We start from the raw sequence: 7,000 nt of genomic DNA, 5'->3' as shown, positions 1-7,000 counted from the left end.
CTATTAGCTTACACTGGAAAACTTTTTTGCTTTGTAAAAGCACGCTACAGAGACACCAGATATGAGGGGCAACTGTCAAAGTACACTGGCAGGGGTCTGCAGGGCACATGCTGAAGGAAGGCCTGACACACCCGCTTTAAGGACACTGACTGCTATTAGCTTACACTGGAAAACTTTTTTGCTTTGTAAAAGCACGCTATAGAGACACCAGATATGAGTGGCAACTGTCAAAGTACACTGGCAGGGGTCTGCAGGGCACACGCTGAAGGAAGGCCTGACACACCCGCTTTAAGGACACTGACTGCTATTAGCTTACATTGGAAAACTTTTTTTTCTTTGTAAAAGCACGCTATAGAGACACCAGATATGAGTGGCAACTGTAAAGTACACTGGCAGGGGTCGGCAGGGCGCACGCTGAAGGAAGGCCTGACACACCCGCTTTAAGGACACTGACTGCTATTAGCTTACATTGGAAAACTTTTTCTTTGTAAAAGCACGCTATAGAGATACCAGATATGAGTGGCAACTGTCAAAGTACACTGGCAGGGGTCTGCAGGGCACACGCTGAAGGCCTGAAACACCCGCTTTAAGGACACTGACTGCTATTAGCTTACACTGGAAAAGTTTTTTCTTTGTAAAAGCACGCTATAGAGACACCAGATATGAGTGACAACTGTCAAAGTACACTGGCAGGGGTCTGCAGGGCACACGCTGAAGGCCTGACACACCCGCTTTAAGGACACTGACTGCTATTAGCTTACACTGGAAAACCTTTTTGCTTTGTAAAAGCACGCTACAGAGACACCAGATATGAGTGGCAACTGTCAAAGTACACTGGCAGGGGTCGGCAGGGCACACACTGAAGGAAGGCCTGACACACCCGCTTTAAGGACACTAACTGCTATTAGCTTACACTGGAAAACTTTTTTGCTTTGTAAAAGCACGCTACAGAGACACCAGATATGAGTGGCAACTGTCAAAGTACACTGGCAGGGGTCTGCAGGGCACATGCTGAAGGAAGGCCTGACACACCCGCTTTAAGGACAATGACTGCAATTAGCTTACACTGGAAAACTTTTTTGCTTTGTAAAAGCACGCTATAGAGACACCAGATATGAGTGGCAACTGTCAAAGTACACTGGCAGGGGTCTGCAGGGCACACGCTGAAGGAAGGCCTGACACACCCGCTTTAAGGACACTGACTGCTATTAGCTTACATTGGAAAACTTTTTTTCTTTGTAAAAGCACGCTATAGAGACACCAGATATGAGTGGCAACTGTCAAAGTACACTGGCAGGGGTCTGCAGGGCACACGCTGAAGGCCTGAAACACCCGCTTTAAGGACACTGACTGCTATTAGCTTACACTGGAAAACTTTTTTTCTTTGTGAAAGCACGCTACAGAGACACCAGGAATGAGTGGCAACTGTCAAAGTACACTGGCAGGGGTCTGCAGGGCACACGCTGAAGGCCTGAAACACCCGCTTTAAGGACACTGACTGCTCTTAGCTTACACTGGAAAACTTTTTTTCTTTGTAAAAGCACGCTATAGAGACACCAGATATGAGTGGCAACTGTCAAAGTACACTGGCAGGGGTCTGCAGGGCACACGCTGAAGGAAGGCCTGACACACCCGCTTTAAGGACACTGACTGCTATTAGCTTACACTGGAAAACTTTTTTTCTTTGTAAAAGCATGCTATAGAGACACCAGATATGAGTGGCAACTGTCAAAGTACTATAGCAGGGGTCTGCAGGGCACACGCTGAAGGCCTGAAACACCCGCTTTAAGGACACTGACTGCTATTAGCTTACACTGGAAAACTTTTTTTCTTTGTAAAAGCACGCTACAGAGACACCAGGAATGAGAGGCAACTGTCAAAGTACACTGGCAGGGGTCTGCAGGTCACACGCTGAAGGCCTGAAACACCCGCTTTAAGGACACTGACTGTTATTAGCTTACACTGGAAAACTTTTTTTCTTTGTAAAAGCACGCTATGGAGACACCAGATATGAGTGGCAACTGTCAAAGTACACTGGCAGGGGTCTGCAGGGCACACGCTGAAGGAAGGCCTGACACACCCGCTTTAAGGACACTGACTGCTATTAGCTTACACTGGAAAACGTTTTTTCTTTGTAAAAGCACGCTATAGAGACACCAGATATGAGTGACAACTGTCAAAGTACACTGGCAGGGGTCTGCAGGGCACACGCTGAAGGCCTGAAACACCCGCTTTAAGGACACTGACTGCTATTAGCTTACACTGGAAAACTTTTTTGCTTTGTAAACGCACGCTACAGAGACACCAGATATGAGTGGCAACTGTCAAAGTACACTGGCAGGGGTCGGCAGGGCACACGCTGAAGGAAGGCCTGACACACCCGCTTTAAGGACACTGACTGCTATTAGCTTACACTGGAAACTTTTTTGCTTTGTAAAAGCACGCTACAGAGACACCAGATATGAGTGGCAACTGTCAAAGTACACTGGCAGGGGTCTGCAGGGCACATGCTGAAGGAAGGCCTGACACACCCGCTTTAAGGACACTGACTGCTATTAGCTTACACTGGAAATCTTTTTTTCTTTGTAAAAGCACGCTACAGAGACACCAGATATGAGTGGCAACTGTCAAAGTACACTGGCAGGGGTCTGCAGGGAACACGCTGAAGGCCTGAAACACCCGCTTTAAGGACACTGACTGCTCTTAGCTTACACTGGAAAACTTTTTTTCTTTATAAAAGCACGCTATAGAGACACCAGATATGAGTGGCAACTGTCAAAGTACACTGGCAGGGGTCTGCAGGGCACATGCTGAAGGAAGGCCTGACACACCCGCTTTAAGGACACTGACTGCTATTAGCTTACATTGGAAAACTTTTTTTCTTTGTAAAAGCACGCTATAGAGACACCAGATATGAGTGGCAACTGTAAAGTACACTGGCAGGGGTCGGCAGGGCGCACGCTGAAAGAAGGCCTGACACACCCGCTTTAAGGACACTGACTGCTATTAGCTTACACTGGAAAACGTTTTTTCTTTGTAAAAGCACGCTATAGAGACACCAGATATGAGTGACAACTGTCAAAGTACACTGGCAGGGGTCTGCAGGGCACACGCTGAAGGCCTGAAACACCCGCTTTAAGGACACTGACTGCTATTAGCTTACACTGGAAAACTTTTTTGCTTTGTAAAAGCACGCTACAGAGACACCAGATATGACTGGCAACTGTCAAAGTACACTGGCAGGGGTCGGCAGGGCACACGCTGAAGGAAGGCCTGACACACCCGCTTTAAGGACACTGACTGCTATTAGCTTACACTGGAAAACTTTTTTGCTTTGTAAAAGCACGCTATAGAGACACCAGATATGAGTGGCAACTGTCAAAGTACACTGGCAGGGGTCTGCAGGGCACACGCTGAAGGAAGGCCTGACACACCCGCTTTAAGGACATTGACTGCTATTAGCTTACACTGGAAAACTTTTTTCTTTGTAAAAGCACGCTATAGAGACACCAGATATGAGTGGCAACTGTCAAAGTACACTGGCAGGGGTCTCCAGGGCACACGCTGAAGGAAGGCCTGATACACCCGCTTTAAGGACACTGACTGCTATTAGCTTACATTGGAAAACTTTTTTTCTTTGTAAAAGCACGCTATAGAGACACCAGATATGAGTGGCAACTGTCAAAGTACACTGGCAGGGGTTGGCAGGGCACACGCTGAAGGAAGGCCTGACACACCCGCTTTAAGGACACTGACTGCTATTAGCTTACACTGGAAAACTTTTTTGCTTTGTAAAAGCACGCTACAGAGACACCAGATATGAGGGGCAACTGTCAAAGTACACTGGCAGGGGTCTGCAGGGCACATGCTGAAGGAAGGCCTGACACACCCGCTTTAAGGACACTGACTGCTATTAGCTTACACTGGAAAACTTTTTTGCTTTGTAAAAGCACGCTATAGAGACACCAGATATGAGTGGCAACTGTCAAAGTACACTGGCAGGGGTCTGCAGGGCACACGCTGAAGGAAGGCCTGACACACCCGCTTTAAGGACACTGACTGCTATTAGCTTACATTGGAAAACTTTTTTTTCTTTGTAAAAGCACGCTATAGAGACACCAGATATGAGTGGCAACTGTAAAGTACACTGGCAGGGGTCGGCAGGGCGCACGCTGAAGGAAGGCCTGACACACCCGCTTTAAGGACACTGACTGCTATTAGCTTACATTGGAAAACTTTTTCTTTGTAAAAGCACGCTATAGAGATACCAGATATGAGTGGCAACTGTCAAAGTACACTGGCAGGGGTCTGCAGGGCACACGCTGAAGGCCTGAAACACCCGCTTTAAGGACACTGACTGCTATTAGCTTACACTGGAAAAGTTTTTTCTTTGTAAAAGCACGCTATAGAGACACCAGATATGAGTGACAACTGTCAAAGTACACTGGCAGGGGTCGGCAGGGCACATGCTGAAGGCCTGAAACACCCGCTTTAAGGACACTGACTGCTATTAGCTTACACTGGAAAACCTTTTTGCTTTGTAAAAGCACGCTACAGAGACACCAGATATGAGTGGCAACTGTCAAAGTACACTGGCAGGGGTCGGCAGGGCACACACTGAAGGAAGGCCTGACACACCCGCTTTAAGGACACTGACTGCTATTAGCTTACACTGGAAAACTTTTTTGCTTTGTAAAAGCACGCTACAGAGACACCAGATATGAGTGGCAACTGTCAAAGTACACTGGCAGGGGTCTGCAGGGCACATGCTGAAGGAAGGCCTGACACACCCGCTTTAAGGACAATGACTGCAATTAGCTTACACTGGAAAACTTTTTTGCTTTGTAAAAGCACGCTATAGAGACACCAGATATGAGTGGCAACTGTCAAAGTACACTGGCAGGGGTCTGCAGGGCACACGCTGAAGGAAGGCCTGACACACCCGCTTTAAGGACACTGACTGCTATTAGCTTACATTGGAAAACTTTTTTTCTTTGTAAAAGCACGCTATAGAGACACCAGATATGAGTGGCAACTGTCAAAGTACACTGGCAGGGGTCTGCAGGGCACACGCTGAAGGCCTGAAACACCCGCTTTAAGGACACTGACTGCTATTAGCTTACACTGGAAAACTTTTTTTCTTTGTGAAAGCACGCTACAGAGACACCAGGAATGAGTGGCAACTGTCAAAGTACACTGGCAGGGTTCTGCAGGGCACACGCTGAAGGCCTGAAACACCCGCTTTAAGGACACTGACTGTTATTAGCTTACACTGGAAAACTTTTTTTCTTTGTAAAATCACGCTACAGAGACACCAGATATGAGTGGCAACTGTCAAAGTACACTGGCAGGGGTCTGCAGGGAACACGCTGAAGGCCTGAAACACCCGCTTTAAGGACACTGACTGCTCTTAGCTTACACTGGAAAACTTTTTTTCTTTGTAAAAGCACGCTATAGAGACACCAGATATGAGTGGCAACTGTCAAAGTACACTGGCAGGGGTCTGCAGGGCACACGCTGAAGGAAGGCCTGACACACCCGCTTTAAGGACACTGACTGCTATTAGCTTACACTGGAAAACTTTTTTTCTTTGTAAAAGCATGCTATAGAGACACCAGATATGAGTGGCAACTGTCAAAGTACTATAGCAGGGGTCTGCAGGGCACACGCTGAAGGCCTGAAACACCCGCTTTAAGGACACTGACTGCTATTAGCTTACACTGGAAAACTTTTTTTCTTTGTAAAAGCACGCTACAGAGACACCAGGAATGAGAGGCAACTGTCAAAGTACACTGGCAGGGGTCTGCAGGTCACACGCTGAAGGCCTGAAACACCCGCTTTAAGGACACTGACTGTTATTAGCTTACACTGGAAAACTTTTTTTCTTTGTAAAAGCACGCTATGGAGACACCAGATATGAGTGGCAACTGTCAAAGTACACTGGCAGGGGTCTGCAGGGCACACGCTGAAGGAAGGCCTGACACACCCGCTTTAAGGACACTGACTGCTATTAGCTTACACTGGAAAACGTTTTTTCTTTGTAAAAGCACGCTATAGAGACACCAGATATGAGTGACAACTGTCAAAGTACACTGGCAGGGGTCTGCAGGGCACACGCTGAAGGCCTGAAACACCCGCTTTAAGGACACTGACTGCTATTAGCTTACACTGGAAAACTTTTTTGCTTTGTAAACGCACGCTACAGAGACACCAGATATGAGTGGCAACTGTCAAAGTACACTGGCAGGGGTCGGCAGGGCACACGCTGAAGGAAGGCCTGACACACCCGCTTTAAGGACACTGACTGCTATTAGCTTACACTGGAAACTTTTTTGCTTTGTAAAAGCACGCTACAGAGACACCAGATATGAGTGGCAACTGTCAAAGTACACTGGCAGGGGTCTGCAGGGCACACGCTGAAGGAAGGCCTGACACACCCGCTTTAAGGACATTGACTGCTATTAGCTTACACTGGAAAACTTTTTTCTTTGTAAAAGCACGCTATAGAGACACCAGATATGAGTGGCAACTGTCAAAGTACACTGGCAGGGGTCTCCAGGGCACACGCTGAAGGAAGGCCTGATACACCCGCTTTAAGGACACTGACTGCTATTAGCTTACATTGGAAAACTTTTTTTCTTTGTAAAAGCACGCTATAGAGACACCAGATATGAGTGGCAACTGTCAAAGTACACTGGCAGGGGTTGGCAGGGCACACGCTGAAGGAAGGCCTGACACACCCGCTTTAAGGACACTGACTGCTATTAGCTTACACTGGAAAACTTTTTTGCTTTGTAAAAGCACGCTACAGAGACACCAGATATGAGGGGCAACTGTCAAAGTACACTGGCAGGGGTCTGCAGGGCACATGCTGAAGGAAGGCCTGACACACCCGCTTTAAGGACACTGACTGCTATTAGCTTACACTGGAAAACTTTTTTGCTTTGTAAAAGCACGCTATAGAGACACCAGATATGAGTGGCAACTGTCAAAGTACACT

This window comes from Pelobates fuscus, chromosome 3 (genome assembly GCF_036172605.1).
Source record: "Pelobates fuscus isolate aPelFus1 chromosome 3, aPelFus1.pri, whole genome shotgun sequence".
In the NCBI taxonomy this organism is placed as follows: Eukaryota; Metazoa; Chordata; class Amphibia; order Anura; family Pelobatidae; genus Pelobates; species Pelobates fuscus.
Note: the sequence above shows the minus strand (reverse complement) of the source record.